This window comes from Arachis duranensis, chromosome 7 (assembly GCF_000817695.3).
Source record: "Arachis duranensis cultivar V14167 chromosome 7, aradu.V14167.gnm2.J7QH, whole genome shotgun sequence".
Taxonomy (NCBI): domain Eukaryota; kingdom Viridiplantae; phylum Streptophyta; class Magnoliopsida; order Fabales; family Fabaceae; genus Arachis; species Arachis duranensis.
In genome coordinates this window covers 73,091,922-73,109,354 of record NC_029778.3, presented here as the reverse complement: position 1 = coordinate 73,109,354, position 17,433 = coordinate 73,091,922, and the positions used below count along the sequence as shown (strand labels likewise).

At 30.3% G+C, this 17,433-nt stretch overlaps 1 long non-coding RNA gene across 1 annotated transcript; it reads right to left on the bottom strand.

Moving 5' to 3' along the window:
- Positions 1-8,201: 8,201 nt before the first annotated feature.
- Positions 8,202-11,361, bottom strand: LOC127740695 (uncharacterized). The gene is made up of 2 exons (XR_008001508.1): positions 10,568-11,361; positions 8,202-10,464 (listed from the first exon to the last, which is right to left on the bottom strand). It is a non-coding gene; the product is annotated as an uncharacterized LOC127740695 (long non-coding RNA).
- Positions 11,362-17,433: the final 6,072 nt, after the last annotated feature.

The window sequence follows — 17,433 nt, the reverse complement described above, 5'->3', positions numbered from 1 at the left end:
GAGAGAGAGAGAGAGAGAGAGAGAGAAAGAGAGAGAGAGAGAGAGAAAGGGGAGAGAGAGAGTGAAGGGAGAAAGAGAAAGAATGAGTATGTAAAATTAATTTTGGAGTTTAAATAAAACCAGTTTTAATTTGGTTTAAAACTAAACTGAACCATAAAACCTGGTTTTTAATAAACTGGTTTTTCATAAAAATTATGGTTTCAGTTCAGTTTTTTATTTAAAAAAATTGGTTTATTTAAAACGGTTTTAGTTCAGTTTCAATTCAGTTCAGTGAAACCAGTTTTTTTGCACACCCCTACATCAGGTATAATTTTTCTTTCGGTGTCTCTCTAACTTACTTTCTTACAAAAAAACATAACCTATTAGATATATTAATTTGCATTGCTTTGTCCGTAGACTATATAGTTTTCTGATGAAATTTATGCAGTCAGTATTAGTTAGGCACTGTAGCAAGTCATTGTGCTAAATTGATGGTGGAAAATAGGGAAAAATATTTCTAAAAAGAATTAAAACATGATAATAAAAAATAATAACTATAATATTAAAATGCTAGAAAAATCAAAATATTACCCATGTAGCATCTTTATCATAAGATAGAAAATTACTTTTTTGGTGGACTATTTTTAATTCAATTTCAAATAATGTAATATACCATTGTGTAATCTAAAAATAAATTATATTCAATTTAATATATATAATATGTGATGTTATTATTGTGATGTTTGTTGTTGTTAATTTGGGATTCATAACTAATAATTGCATGGTTTTGAAAAACCTAAAAAACTGGTAATATCTATAACTAACATTTAATATAAGAAATTCGTAAAGTCTTTAGTTATAATTATTATTATTTGAAAAATATTTAACTCTTTTAAAGGTAATGATTAATTTTAGTATGACTGTTTGGAAATTGAATGGATTTTAAGATATAATTTCATTTTTTTTCTCTCTTATAATTTATAATCTATAAACTTCTCTTAATAATATATGTATTTTTCTATGATAAAATTCCAAACACACTTTATGATAATTATCTATAAACTTTTAAACCATTAATACCGAAAATTTGATGGGTCAATCTCAAACCAGAACCGAGAAGTCACCATTAATTGACACAACTCCTTTTATGAGACTCCATTCTCTTTCTCAACCATCACTCTGGCTCAATCTTTCTCCATCAAACAGTTGAATGGCGATTCATGCAAGTACTCGTGATTCCAACAGCTAAATTACTGGCCATTACTATAAAATTCTTCAAATTCTACAATATTACTTAGATTTCATAACAGTTGATAATATCACCTACAATTTTTTCTCTTCTGATTTTGATTTTATTTTCGAGGTAAGTAAAGATATCTTTTAGTATGGTGCCTGACATGTCTATGTATCCTATACTGGATACCCTCCATCTCCTTGCTATAGAAAGACAATGACAAATTTAGATATGAGGACAATTAGATTGGTGAGTTAACCCTAATGAACTCATTTCTTTCTTTAGAGCACTTTTGAAATATTAATTTTGTATTTATTATTGTTTATATAGCAAAACTCTCTCGATTTCTAACTGTGATTGATTTATTGCAGTACTTGTCCACTGCTTTTGCTAAATATCTGAAATCATCTGGATATGGTTCCATCTGGAAGATAACCGGTCCACCTTCCAGTATAGGGACAAATATATTTTTCTTCCACCTGCTGAGGAGTAGTGGAAGGGATTCAGAGTGGAAATTTGGGGTTGAGTGGAAGGAGTGCTATAAATTGTACAAGTTAAAAAAGAAGGACAAGCTTATCCTGAGACTAGCTTCCATACTGGACCAGCACATACAGTTGGAGATCGAGAAATTTCAATTCCTACAAAAAATAGCTGTTTAACTATTATCCTGCAGAAACATATTTTTCTTTATATCTTGGATTGTACTGGACATGTTCCGTTTTTTTTTTCCTTTTTTTCTAGATATCTGACATTTTATGCTTTAAATTTGCTAAATAATGGGTTTTCTTTTCATTCTAAATCCTCTTAAAACTGTTTTAATTTGCATAGATTTTGATTTGGTGGAATCATTATTATCCCTTATAGCATGGATAACACAATTGAAGTATATAGTGCCTATGTCTTGGAGTATGCAACTTCTGTATATCATGACAACCAGACTGGAAGATGGGTTTCTTCTTTTAGGTATTGTCTCTAAAAAAACATCAAAAGCTGATTTATCTTACTGCAAAAAAGTTATCACATTAAAGTATTGGGACTTATGGTTCTAATTGTGAGTTATAACAGTTGTGATCATTAATCATTTTCTGTTGATATAATAAAAAAAATAATGAATTCTTTCGATGCGTGTTCTTTTGATTCTTTTTCCCCTTCCTCTCCCTACTTTCTTTTTCATGTTAGATAGCTTATTCTTGTCATTTTTTTTCATGTTGGATAGCTTATTCTTGTCGTGTTGATTACAATGGAGTTTCATTAGTTGATTTTTGTTCTTTGGTCATGCAGCTCAATTTCAATACAAGAATTCGAATATTTATTCTTCGAAGTGGTGTGATGGAATGCTTCGTTATTCTCTCCTCCCTGTGACAATACAAACCAAACCCCTCTTCTGATTCCACAACCTTCAAAGCCTATTGCTGCTCCTGCTGGAAAGTACTTTTCTACCCTCTTCTCTGTTTTTACTACTTTGACATGCTTGAAAAAATTTACAAATTAGTTGGTTAGTTAAAAACTTGAAACTTGAGGGTTGAAAGCTGAAACCTCCTATATTCATTTTTTCTTCCGTGACCAATAGTTTATTAGCTAACTATTCTATTTTGAACTTGCAATTACAACACATCTCATTATGATAATGATAATGCTATAATATAATTGATTGATTATTATTGTTATGTGTGTGAATCACGACAGAAGTTGTTGGATGCCCACCAATCCATACATTCAGGGAGAACTCAATTGCAACTCAGCCTCCTCAGAAGAATGAACCTGATGCAGAACCCAAGCCTGGTTTCTTTGATGTCAAATTTAGCATGGATAGTGCCCCATACTTGAGGAAAATAGATCTCAACAATTATGCTTCCTATAGGGACCTGTCTTCAGCGCTCGAAAAGATGTTTAGCTGTTTGATTCTTGGTGAGTTCTTCTCTACAAACTATCAATCATTTTCTTGTGTTTATCATTATAGAATTAACATCACAAATATTTCGGTAAAACAGAGCTATGATACTTATGTCCAAAAAAATTCCTTTATTCATATTTTACATTAGCATCACAATATAAATTATAATTTTTTTCTAAAACACAAGTATCATAACATTTAATTCTGTTACTTGCTCCTTCTTTCTACTCAACAGTTAATAAAAACTAATTTTTCAACCACTAATTTTATATCTTGCTTTTTTCTTTCTACTCAAATGTCAATAAAAACTCAACCATTAATTTTATATCTTTCTTTTTCTTTCTACTCAAATATTAAAAAAAATCATATTGCAGTTGACAAAACTTTACAACCTTTTTCCAGCTATTTTGCAACCAAACTTAATCCTCTTTTCATTCAACGCCAACATACTTTTTATTACTTATTGTTTCAACACTATAAGAGCTTAATTCTTTTCTTAATCTTTTTTCACATAACTCTTTTGAATCATCTGAGAAAAATATAATATACATATTAAATAATAGAATTATTTATATATCACATGCTATAAGTATTATGCATGCCAAAGAAATAAACATAAATTAATTTAAGATCTTACTCTTTATTTTAATCAAAGAAACCACAGTGGCATGCTTAGTCACATCTACTTTACTCTCTCTGATGTGGTTTTTTTCCATATTATCAATAGATTTAAAAAATTATGAAAGAATATATTACATTATTGAAAAAAAAAGTAAAAGATATATATCAGCTAGAATACTTACCTTGTTTTCCATTTGATTGTTTGCATGTTGAGTTCATACAGACAACTATCTTTATCACTCAGTAAAATTAGAGAGGATTGAAAACTCAACTACTTTTTAACAGGTTTTGGATGAATGGAGTGGTTGCAAGAGTATTTGGTATAAATAAAATTTTTTATTGTGTTGTTTTTTGTAAAACTATGTGCTAAAGTCAAAACCACTCATTATAGTGGTTCCTACATTTGATACTATCATGGTGCTTATATCACATTGTTTGAAAAGTCTTTATTTCCTCTTCTTCTCTTATTTTTTTAGACATTCATTAGATGTAATTTTGTACAATAAAAAAAATAAATTTAGTTGATGTTATTCATTACATATAAGGTTTTTTTTATTAATTTCAAATATTTTTAATTGAGTAGGTACATATAATTTATATCAGTTGTCCAAAAACATAAAAATATATGACTTAAGTAATATAAAATGACAAAATTCAATACTCCAGTAGTTTTAATATTCTTGACATGGTTCATAACAAACTATAATTTTTATTTTTATAAAATTCAATTTACTAATGACAATTTACTTTTTTTTAATTCCCAATTCTTATACCATTATTATAATTATATATTTTTCTTAGATTAAATTATAATTTTTATTCTCATAAAATTCAATTTATTTATAAAATAATTTTAGAAAAAGGGATATTTTAACTTTTCAAATGTCATCTTAATTTGATAAAATTTAAAATTTTATTTTGTACGTGAAAATAATTCATATATTTAATTCTTTTTTTGGTTTGTAGGTTAATTAGAAATTTTATTGAAGAGTACATATAAACAATTATTATCTAAATCAAGTTTAACTTTCTTTTTTTATGGTATAAAAATTATTCATCCGGCACATATAAGAAAAAAGGAAAAGTTACTTTAAAGGACTGTTAGAAAGATTTAATTATTAAAAAGGACCTTTAATACCAAAATTCTTAATAACAATTAATTTTTTTTAACATGTATCATATTTAAGAAGAAGGAACAAATTTTTTATAAAAAAATAAATATATTCTTAATTATTTTTTTATTTATTTTTCATAATTGGTATGTTGATAATTTTTATATCGCCTAAAATTTTTATTAATTAATTAATTATTTATTTTTTATTTTTTTGTAATTTTTTATCATTTTTTCCTCTCATCAACAATAGAAAAAAAAAAGATGAAAAAATAATAAAAATTACTTAAATTTTAGAAGAAATAAAATTTATTAATATAAATTTCTGAGAAATAAATAAAAAAATAGTTAAAGATATATTTTTCTTAAGATTTAGTTCTTCTTCTTAACTATCATAAATATTAAAAAAAATTTAGTCATTCTTAACAATTTTGATATTAAAAATATTTTTTAATAATTATTTTTCATAACGGTCCTTTAGTGTAATTTTTCTTAAAAAAAAATATTCAAATATTTTTTTATCTTCTATTAACTTTTCTGCATCTTTAATAACATGAGAAGCAATCACCAACAAAATATAAAAAATCAAAGGTCATCCACTTCCCCCTCCTCTCCCCCCACACAAAAAAAAAACGTCACAAAAGCTAACCTAGTGACCCTCTGTTATCTCTCTCTGATGTCTCACCTCATTCAACCAAGAAACCCCACCACCCAACTTTTTCAGGGTTAAAACACATATCCTCCTACAGCACACAAAGCTGTCGTCATCTACAATGACTTACGGCGCCTCCGATTCGTCCAACAGACAAATCTCTGACAGTTTTTCGGCGGATAGTCCTTTTTCTTGGGATCTTGACAGATCGAGACTATATACTTTGTTCAACTAACAAGGGACGTGATGATGAAGTAAATCGTCTGAACACCGAAGAACAAGTTTAGCTTTTGCCCTAATCGTTGCACTCTCAACGTAATCTTTTGTTCAATCTTTTTTCTTTTGGTTTTCTTTTCACTTTTGGTAGCTTTTGTTTTGTTAATTTCATCAAGTGAAATTTTGGGTTCTGAAAATATTGAGTTAATAAGTGTAGGTGAATGTGCTAAGTTCAAATATATTTTCTGATTATTTTCTTTCTAAAAGTAGTATTTCTGTTGGCCTGCCATGGTGCTGAATCTTATTATGAACCAATATAAGATATTGTTATATATTTGGACATGCATGTATCATTCAATGAAACCTTAGCCCCCAATTTAAATCGAAAGAAAGAAACATTTGATTTCCAAAACAAGGCATGTCTCATACTTGGTTGAGTGCAACATCTCATTCTTATTAAGTTTTTTTTGTTTATGCTTTTTGTTACCAAGTTGTGAGATATGAATAGGAGCCAATTTTAGTAATAATCTTGATTGACAAGCTAAATTTTTAGGTAATATACTAAAATGTAACATAATAACATGAGAGAAGTTCAAAAGATAATAACAAAAAGTTAAGTTCTTTTTATTGTTTGATGTTTTTTCTATTTCTAATATTTTTCTTCATTTTGAGTTCGAATATATTGGTACGTGAGATTTGTTAATATACCTATTTAATTTTTTTTATCTTCCCATGGTTTTAATTTTACATTTAAACTTTTTTTTTCTTTTTAATAAGGATCAATTATTTTGCAACATCCTCTAACTATTAATGCCAATTTCATATTATCAGGTATGACTTTATTCTTTCAAATTTTGTAATCTCTTTCTTAACTTAAAAAATATAGTTATTATTTATATTATTTTATTAATTATTTTAAAATATAAAAGAATTTTTTTAAATCACTGTTATTATATTTATATTTTTTATATTCATTTTGGTTTTTTATATTTTAATATTAATTTAATTTTTATATATTTTATTTTTTTCATATTGTTTATTATGCACATTCTTATTAATAAATTCATAATTCATGATTGTTTGTTTAAATAATTATTAGTAGTTGTGGTTAAATTTCTGAAACTTCTCAAGATTATAATTAGGATCAGTAGAAATGAAATTTATNGTTTTGTTTATTTACAAATTAGTTTTTGATCAAAGGGGAGATATAAAATATCTAAAATTTTTATGTTTATTATTTACTATTTTACTATTTATAAAATATATTTAATTAATTTAGTAACTAATTTTTAATTTACATCTAATAACTTGAAATAAAAATATTAGAAAATTAATATTTTTAATCAAGATTATTTAGCAATTTATTTTTATACTATTAAGATTTAAGATTTAGAGTTTAATATTTGAAATTTATTTTTTAGCATTTACAGTTAATAAACTATTAGTAAAAAAATAATAAATATTGTTAGTGGTATAACGTTACTTTAATTTGCAAAAAATGAATGAGAAATAATTTTAATGACTAAATAGAAGATGAAGAAGATAAGTATTTGGACCCAAACTGCAAACATACATTCCAAATCCTACTTGAAATGAAACGTATCAACAGATTCGGATCTTGATTCTTTCTTAGCATCTAGTTACTTCAATCATGTTCCTCTTTCAACTCCTTTACCATCTCTTCATCACTGCGGATCATAACCTCCCGATTTAGAGCCTTTCCCTCACCCTTTCCCTCACTGACAGTGATCCGTGCATTTGTCTTCCAATTGCTGGCCAGTGTTCTTCAAAGCTTGCGGTTCTTATTCCAGGTTTTGTTATGCAGAAATCCAAATTGTTTCTTTTTGTTTTTATATTGAATTTTATTACTTATTTTTCTTGAATCTGTTGAAATCTTCTATTAGGATTTACCTTATTATAATATTCTGTTTTGCAGTAAGAGACAAGATCTTCTGTTTGTTCTCGAATTTGTATACAAAGTCTAGCTATTTCATAAGGCTGAATGGCGATGCATGCAGATAGAGAAGATTCAAATAGGTATGGTGCTGAACATTAGTAGAAAATCCGTCACTTTCAATAATTTTAGCTGTGCCTCATATTCAATTTGGTATTCTCATAAAAATTTTGTTTTGGTTTTATGTTGCATATGCTCCTTTTTTTTTAAGGAAAAAAAACAATGGCCATGAATGAGTTGAAAAAATAGAAGGAAACATTGGTTCAAAAACAAGATCATTGAGTTTTTCTCTCTATCCTTTAAAAGCAATTTTTACGTTACACCTGTTCATAGATGAAAAAATAGTTTAGACTAGAATTTTGTTCTCATGCAGTCAGCATTAGAACAACTCCTGGAACACAGGCTTAACTTGATCTGTTCTATAACACCCCAACTATCAAAACGTCACGCTTTCGGCTGCACTACTCTGATAGCTCGGGTATTACGACAACTCTTAAGATATTTAATACTAACATATGATACTGTTTGAAACCTAAACCGTATTTTCAAAAACCATTTTCTTGAAAACATAAATTCATGCTTACAATTCAAATTACAATACTTAAAAAGAATATATACATATTATTACAAGCGTTTCATATCAACATCCTATCCCTCTTACAAAATTGTAAAGACAAAGGTGAGGGAAACATAACTACTAAAACAATACAAAATATTGTGTAAACAAAAATGAGATAGACTCATCCGAACTTCGTCGTCCATATCTTGAAAAGGAAAAACCTGTAGGAGAGTGAGAACATCGTCCTCGCTGGTTCTCACTATAGGGTTAGGGAATTGCTATAATAAGATATGTAAAATTAAAATTGTCTTCATAATACCGTGATCGTTGCTCGACTTATGAATCATAGTAAAACCAACTATTAATAATCTAAACATTTTCAAGAATCTTTAGTTAATTGCCCAAAATCTGAATTCATATTTGGATTTATTAAAACTCGAATTAAACACGGTATCTCGTAATATATCACGACAAGTACCAAATAAGTAATTTCATCAAACTTACACTGACCCATCCAATAGTAGCCTCTAGTCCAAATATAACCAGGTCACATCACAACCTCCAACCCAACACAAAATCAATCAACACCCAATTCACCAAAATCCGAATCAACACTCACAAACACAAATAGTGAGGTTCAAACACAATCAAGAACAATTACACCAAGTATAACAATTAGCAGTTACACAGAATTATTCACATAGGCAAACCAAGTACAATATGCACACCCAAACAATGTCACATAAATGCATATGATGTATGTCTTTTCTACTGGCCGTGAGCTCACGTGTCGGTTACTTTGCTAGAATCCAACATATCCGGTAGCTAACCCGGATATCATCCTCTTGAAAACCGGTTGGCGGTCACTGCCACGAACCCCACCATTGCGAGCGGTACACCACCACGAACCTCGCAAGATCTCCAATTGGAAAAATAACACACACATGTGGGTAGTAAACCACCACAAACCCCACAAAACATTCACTTTTAAAAATATGTGGGCGGTACACCTCCACGAACCCCACACAATATTTTCATTTAAAAACATGTGGGTGGTACATCACCACGAACCCCACATAACATCCTCTTTTGAAAACATGTGGGCGGTATACCACCACGAACCCCACGTAACATCTCGACACTGGACAAGCAGTAAACCACCATGAATCTTGCCAGGTCAAAGCTCGAAATAATTTCATTTTTATTTAAAAACCAACATCACTCCTTATAATCTTTTTTAAAACCTCCAAAGCCACTTTACTTAAAACAAGTTCTCCTTTCACACAAAAATCTCATTCTTACTTAGCTAAGATTTTCCTCCAATCCAACTTCAAAACCATTTCATATTTAAACCACTTTCAAAAGACTAAAAAAATCATTTATTAACTAAACCGCACGGCAAAGTAACAGCACGGCAAAGTCTCGAGACTTTAGGGAGGACGACAACCAATCTCTTTCTTTAAAATTATTACATCCCTTGAGTCATAATTCCTTAAAATGTAGTTTTATAAACAAACTCAAAACATAAAACTTTTCTTAAATAAATCAAAACTCAAAACCAAATTACTTAAAATGAAACCACTCGGTTTAAATCAAAATCGAAACATAATTCTTTTCTAAATACTTGCACTCAATATAATACTTTCTTTGAAAAGAAACCTGTTTCTAAAGGCTCGGAAATAGTTCCAGTTTTGCTAAATCAAAGCTCTCGTGAATAATTCGAGTAAAATAACATGATTCTTAAATTCATAATTTTATAAACAACATTTCAAAAAGGCCTCAAATTTTATTAAATAACGACAGCACTTCCCTTAAAACTTAGACTTTGCCACCCTTTTCAAGTCCCAACCAAACTATTTTCAAATCAAACCAACCCAAAATCAAATGGTTTTCACCAATCTAATTCATTTTGAAACTTTAAAGAAACAGATTCAGCAACCGTCTGTTTAACAAAACCAACAATTACTAAATCAAACAAACAATCATTATCATCCAAAAACAACTAGTCGATGCATAAGACTTATACAATCACTAAAAAGTGTAATTCTCTCATCAATATCTAATTATAAAAATTCCAAATATAAAAATTGAGTTGTCAGAAAGAAACCCCTACCTCAAAGTCGAACCCCTTAAAAGTTAACATGTCAACAGTCCTCTTTCTATTCTTAACTCACAGCAGCAACCTCATTGATTCCCAGGCAATATCAACAGCCACAATCAAGGTTCACAGCAACGACGACTTATCTGACGTAAATTGGAATTAACGCGAAATGGATATTAAATGAAATTAGAACATAATTGTTAATAGAGCATTGCGATAACAAGAAACGAAACCAATTAGTCTCACCACGAGAAACGAAGCGAGACGAATCACAGCAGCTTTTATTTTAATCATACAATTTCCGAAACTCAACCCTGAGATATTAACAACGCGAAATTCTCAATAGATGATAACGGAATACTAACACCGAGGGTTCGAAACAAAATACTTATGATAATAGCAGAACGGATGAGCCGCAATCCCAAACTGACCCGACAACAGCTCCGATAGCGACCACAAGCTCCGGTGGATCAATTATAACAACTATGCAGCTTCAAAAATCTTCTCGGAATCCAAAAGAACAGAAACCAAAATTAAAACTCTTACCGGCAGTGTTCTCCGATGATGACAGCGATGTTCTTCAGCGGCAAAGGATCAGCCACCTACCTCCAGCAGCAGCGATGGCAGCGACTCCACACGCGACGGTGACAGCGACGGCTTCGCCTCTTCTCACGCGCATCAATCTCTCGTCAGTCTCTCTCTCACTCTTCACGGGCTCTCTCTCCGGCTCCAATGATGGCGACGGCGTGGACACAACAACGGTGGATACGGACTTTACGGCGAGGGCAACGGCGGCGACATGGGCCCCGTGAAGACCACGACAAGTGCGAGGGCAGTGGCGGCTTCTCCTCCCCTGCGCGCGCTCTGCTTCTCCCTTCCATGGCTCTGGTTTGCGCTTCTCCTCCTCCAACGCCGACGCTGTCCTCCTTCTCTTCTCTTCTCCTTCTCTTCGTAAGCCTTCCTTTCCCTTTTTTCCTGTTTTCTCTTTTCTTTCTTTCTTTCTTTGGTTTACCGAAGCTGCTGAGGGGATGTATTGTGTTTTCAGGAAGGGCTAATGGCTGGTAGTATTAGGAAGGATAGGGTAGAAATTAGGGCTTTGTTTAGTTAGGGTTAGGGTTTGTGTATGTAATTGGGATTTTGGGTTAACTAGGGTTGGTAATTTCTAAATTAATTTAGATTATATTGTATTTATTTTGAAATCTAATTTAATCCCTCAAAATTATTTTGATAATATAATTAATTTTTTCTATTTATAAAAATTAAAGTATCAAATTTTAAAATCTCAATTGTTTAAACTAAATTATATAAAAAAAATTTTCTTCTGTAATTATTAAGCTTTATAATTTAAATATAAAAAATTATTCAATAATTATGAAATTAAATAAAATTTTTATTTTAATTCTCCAAACTTGATTTAATTATTCTCAATGAAATAATTTTTAAAAATAAAATCTCTAATAAAATAATAAATTTAAAATTGACTCCTAATAATATTTTTTTAAAAATTTTAGGTCTTACATGTTCAATGTCTAGATTATGTTATTATAGTTAATATTTTCCCTTAGTTTTTAAAATAAATTTCTAAAAACCATCAATCTTTGTAATTTTATTTATTAACTTGATATTTAAGTTTGTTTTCTTTGCTGCATTTTTGATTTCATTGAAGTATGATCAACCTTTCTATTCAATGTATTTCACATTAAATTGTGAAAATTTTAATGTCAGTTGAATTTTCATGTTATATCATCTATAATTTTTTTAAATTCTTTCTCAGATATTTTTCATATTCTAATTCAATTTTATTGGCTTTTCATTTATATCTAGGCCACATTTCATAACTTTCCATAATCTCTAAAATATGTTGTATAGTAATTTTGTAAAGTGGTTTCTTGGACTTTAGTTTGAGGAATCGAGTACTATTATAGAAAGGATAGGTAATAAGTTGCATTACTTGTGATATTTAATCCTGTTGATAGCTTTATGTTTGTTTGGATTTCAGAAGTAACTAATTAAAGAGTGGCGGTGCTTTTTACTCATATTTGTTACTGTTAAAACTTCGTCGTTAGTGAGGGATGAAACTTTTGGTAACAGTTTATAATGTTCATTAATTCGTTAGTTTTTTTTGATATACTTAGTTACTTGGTTTGTTGCTTAAAAGTCTCGGTCTTAACCTCTAATGATACTATTATGTGCTAATAGGAGATTTGTAGCAACCCAAGAATATTGGCACAACGGACAAGAACGGATTTTTAAATTTTGCCTTTTCAATGGGCAGGTAACTAAATATATTATGCAATATTATATCATGCATGTTAACCCATTAAAAAAGTGGGTTAAATATTTAATTTCGAATGCCTTGTTTTTAGGAGATATTCAATTAATGGTCTTTTCCACTTTCCTCCTCTTGATACTTTTTTTTTTGCGTATTAGATAACTTTGATTAGCTAACTCTGAGTTTCTGATCTTTTTAATCTGAAATGTGTGTAGACTACAACAACTCTAATAGACTTGTGAGACTCTTATAAAATATTAATTTTGATAAGTTATCAATGTACATTCAAAATAAATAAATACAATATTTACTAATCATATATATAATGATAGTAACTTTAAAAATCCAGCATTTATTGATACAGAAAAACATGATTGGATATTTACGTAGAATGTTTTGCTTTCATAATGGTTCAAGATAACAACAATTTCTCTTCAGTGTTTCTTTCAAAACTTCAGTATTTTTTTCTGGACATTTAATAACACCTAATATGTATTTTTTTAGTTAATTACCTATTTTTGTGATGTTGATTATAATGCCATTTCATTTAGCTTATTATTGTTCTCTGGTCTTGCTCAATAGATAATAATGGTAGATTTAAATATATACATATCCCTCTTTGGTAAATAATTATGTAATATTATGTGATACATTTTTACCATACTTTGTTAGACATGAATTAACTGTAGGAATAAAATCGAATATAGGATGAGAGAGCTCTTCTCCCAAGTTTTGTTTCAACTCATGGAGAAGAATTAGGGTCAACGTTCTATGTCATTGATGAGCTCGATAATTGCTTGGTGCTAGAATTGAAAAAAAACAATGATCAGCTGCTATAATTGACACCTCATTTGAACAGATTAAATCTTTCTATTTTATCAATAGAGGGACATGTGTGCAATTTAAATGTCAATTTCGAAAACATTTTTATTTCACCGTGAAATCACATAAACTAGTCTATCTAGATTTACCTTGATCCTAACTCATATGTGGCTGACCTAATGGACCCAGAAACACTTGATAACATATAAAGAGTGTTCCACATAAAGTATAACAGGAATGGTGAGCCCTCATCACCTGATGTGATGGTTTGGTCTGTGTCTGAATCATCTGATGATGAGTACTCATCAGACGGTGATGAAAATGATGATGAAGATGAGACACTAAAAGGGGATGATCTTCATAATCCCATAGATTTGTGTGGTGCAAGCAATTCATCAATGGAGGTCAGCGAACAAAGTAATGAATCAAGCGAATTGTCTGACAACGAATAATGCTAAAAATGTAACTTCTTTTTTTCTTATCTTTTGCATTTTAATATCGTGATACAGATCGATATCTTTTAATGTAGTGACTAACAAATTTAAAATATCCTGAATCAGATACACTCCAAATGCTTATTAAGAGAAGACCGTCACAAATACGGATTTGAGTCAATCTAGACTTGCAAGTTGATCTCAAAAGAGTGATTTTTTTTCTTGCAAACTTATTAAATATTCGTTCGGTATCTGTTATTCATTATATATGAAAATACTTTTTTTACCCTACCTATGAATCATTTATTGCAGTATTTACCCTGAAAATTTGTTGCACATCTTAAACTTTCTGGAGATGGTTCTGTTTGGAAGATCACTAGTCCATCTTTCAACGTAGACAAGAATGTATTCTTTTTTCACTTACTGAAAAGTGGAGGAAGAGATAGAGAATGAAAATTTGGGGTTGAATAGAAAGAATATTGTAGAGTATACAATTTAAAGAAAGGGGACAAGATTATCTTGAAACTCGACTCCCTACCTAACTGTCAGATAGAATTGTTGATTAAACGATCTTAGACCTTATAGAAAAAGGCCTTTATATAGTACTCTGTGTGACACATATTTTAAATTATATGTTGAACTGTCTTAAAAATATTTTATTTTCTTATTAATGGACAAGTAATTATTTAGGTGGTTTAAAATTTTCTAGTATTATTTTTAAATATATATTATATTTTGGAATCTAAATTTTTTATGTTCTAAAATTTAAAATATATATAATATGTAAACTTGTTATTTAATCTATATAATTTTTTATTATATGGTATAAATAATTGTTGTAAATAAATATGAAGTACTTGATTATATTTTTTCTTCTCTTATATTAATAATTAAATTAGTATGATCATTTTTTTAAAATATAATATTAATATTAGATATGGTGTGAACTTTAGTCTCGTGCAAATAAATGCACGGTCTTTACGCTAGTTTTTTTTGGTATGATGAGTGGACTCCTTTTGGTAAACTTTGCAACCTTGTTCCTTATGTACATATTTCTGAATCAGATTTCATGGTGGCTGACTTGTGGAAAGGGGTGTCTTGGGAGGTTGATAGTCTTACCACGCCTATTCCGCATGAGATTAAGCAGTTTATTTGTGGTCTGAGATATCCTAGTTCGACTGAGTTGGAGCCACAGTGGGAGTGGTGGCCTGCAGCATCAAAAAAGTATAGTGCAAGGGAGGGTTACAGATGGTTATTAAAGAAAGCATTAAATTGGAATGCCAATAGTAATTGGAACTGGTTGTGGAACACAAACATTCCAGAGAAGTTCAAATTTACTATGTGGCTTGGCTTACATGATGCTCTACCAACTGAGACCTTTCGATTCAAGCGGCATTTAGCTTCTTCAGATATGTGTAAGAGATGTAACAAGGCGCAGGAGACTATGGAGCATTGCCTTAGAGACTGTGAACGATCAAAGGCAATTTGGTATATGTTGGATCCTAGTATCCTGGACTCGACGACTGGTACTGCTCTTGAAGAGTGGTTTCGGAAGGCCTTGGCTAACAATGAGGCGTCCTTTGGTGCAGGGCTTTGGTGGGTATGGAGACATAGGTGCAATGACATATTCAATACTGACAACCCTTGGACAGACCACAAGGTTGTTGCCTTGGCCAGAATTACCGCCAAGGACTTACAGGTTTACAGGAATCGAAGCAATGCCTTTAGGTCTCTCCGAAATTGCCTGTGTTGGGAACCACCGGTAGGTAATAGTTTTAAAGTTAATTGTGATGCAAGCTTGTATATGGATTCAAATTTAGCGGGATTTGGGTGTATTATTAGAGATTCTAAGGGAGATTGGATCTCGGGCTGCTCTGGAAGCATTCCCCCTTGGTCTATAATCAGATGTGAATTATTTGCTGCTTGGAGGGGGCTGGTTTTAGCTTGGGATTGCGGTTTGAGGGATATTATATGTGCAACGGATTGCCTTGACATTCTGCCCATCATGCATGAGCTTACAAGTGGGTATTCATCTGAAGTAACAGATTTGGTTCACAAGATTCAGGAGCTTTTATCTCGTCCTTGGCTTGTTCACGTTGAATGGGTGTCCCGAGAAGCAAATAGAGCTGCGGATTGGATGGCTAAATATGGTGCCAAGAATAACTCTAATCATGTTATTTGGTCTGAGCCTTGTGTTGATCTCCAACGAATCATCCGCTCGAATTTAGGATAGTTTTTGCTTTGTTTCTTTCCTTGTTTAGACACCAAAAAAAAAAAATGAAAAGAGAAATTTTGAATAAATATTATTGGTTAAAATAAAAAGGAGGTTCCCATTTTTTTTTTTCGTTTCCGATTTTAGTATCCCTAAACGTCTAAAACGTTATCTTTTGGGAGTATTGTAATGGGCACTCTCAAATAGTCATATGTATCTCAAATTTGGAAATTTTAAATCTTGTAAGTCTTACGTTGCTTCTAATAAATGCAGAGATCATAAAACGGTCTTTCCACTGGCTCCTGTTGATTAATATTTAATAAACGGATCTTCCTTAACAAAATCTACGTTACATGTAACAGCAGAAAATCCTTTTAGTTCGAATAAATTTGTAGTTTAAATTATAATATAAATTTAATTTTGATATACCAAACCTGCTGTAAAATATTATTATTTAATTATATATATATTTTATTATTATTTACGTAATTAATATAAAAAATACTATTTTTATTAAAAAATAATTCATTCATAGTTTATTATTAATTTAATTTTTGTCAACTAAAATATTGAAAAGCAAGCTGCCCAGTGGCAAGAGAGGATGTGCGTATTATAGTTGTTCCGTGCTCGAATTAGCATGGAACGACAGCGTGCGGGTGCACTGTGGACCCGCGCGGATCTAGTGCGGTTTGGAATTTGAACCGGCCAATTTTTAACGGGTTTGACCACCGTTGACCGGTTCAATTGCAGATCCGATTCAAACACATATTTGAATCGGTCAGATTATCGGTTCATCGATTTTTCGGTTGAACCGGCCAGTTCGGTCCGATTCTAATAACTATAGTGCCATGTCTGTATCACCAACAAATGCTATTGGTTCTCAACTTATCAACACATAAAGTCTCAGGAATTTGAATAATCAATTAATCATTAGGAGAGTACTACTATATGTTTAAGCGAAAATAATTTATTAATTATTGTAATAATCAATAAATATTAAATAAAATAAATTTTTATTATTTTTTATCTTCTTAATATTACTATTATTGTAATATATAAGTATTCTAATTATTTAGATACTATATTACAATAATTAATAAATATTAAATAAAGTAAATTTTGATTTTTTTTATCTTTCTAATATTACTATTATTGTAATATATAAGTATACTAATTATTTAGATACTAAATTAATATACTACACGGTAAATCTATTCTAACAGTATATATATACTCTCCATATGCATTATTCGTCTTAATCCGGATACATTGCCGAAAGACAGAAAGAGAGAGCACATATATTCTTCCTTTTTAGCATAAAAGAAAAGTAACCATGTCGACATGTTTTTGGAGGGCCATTTCTCTAGTGCTG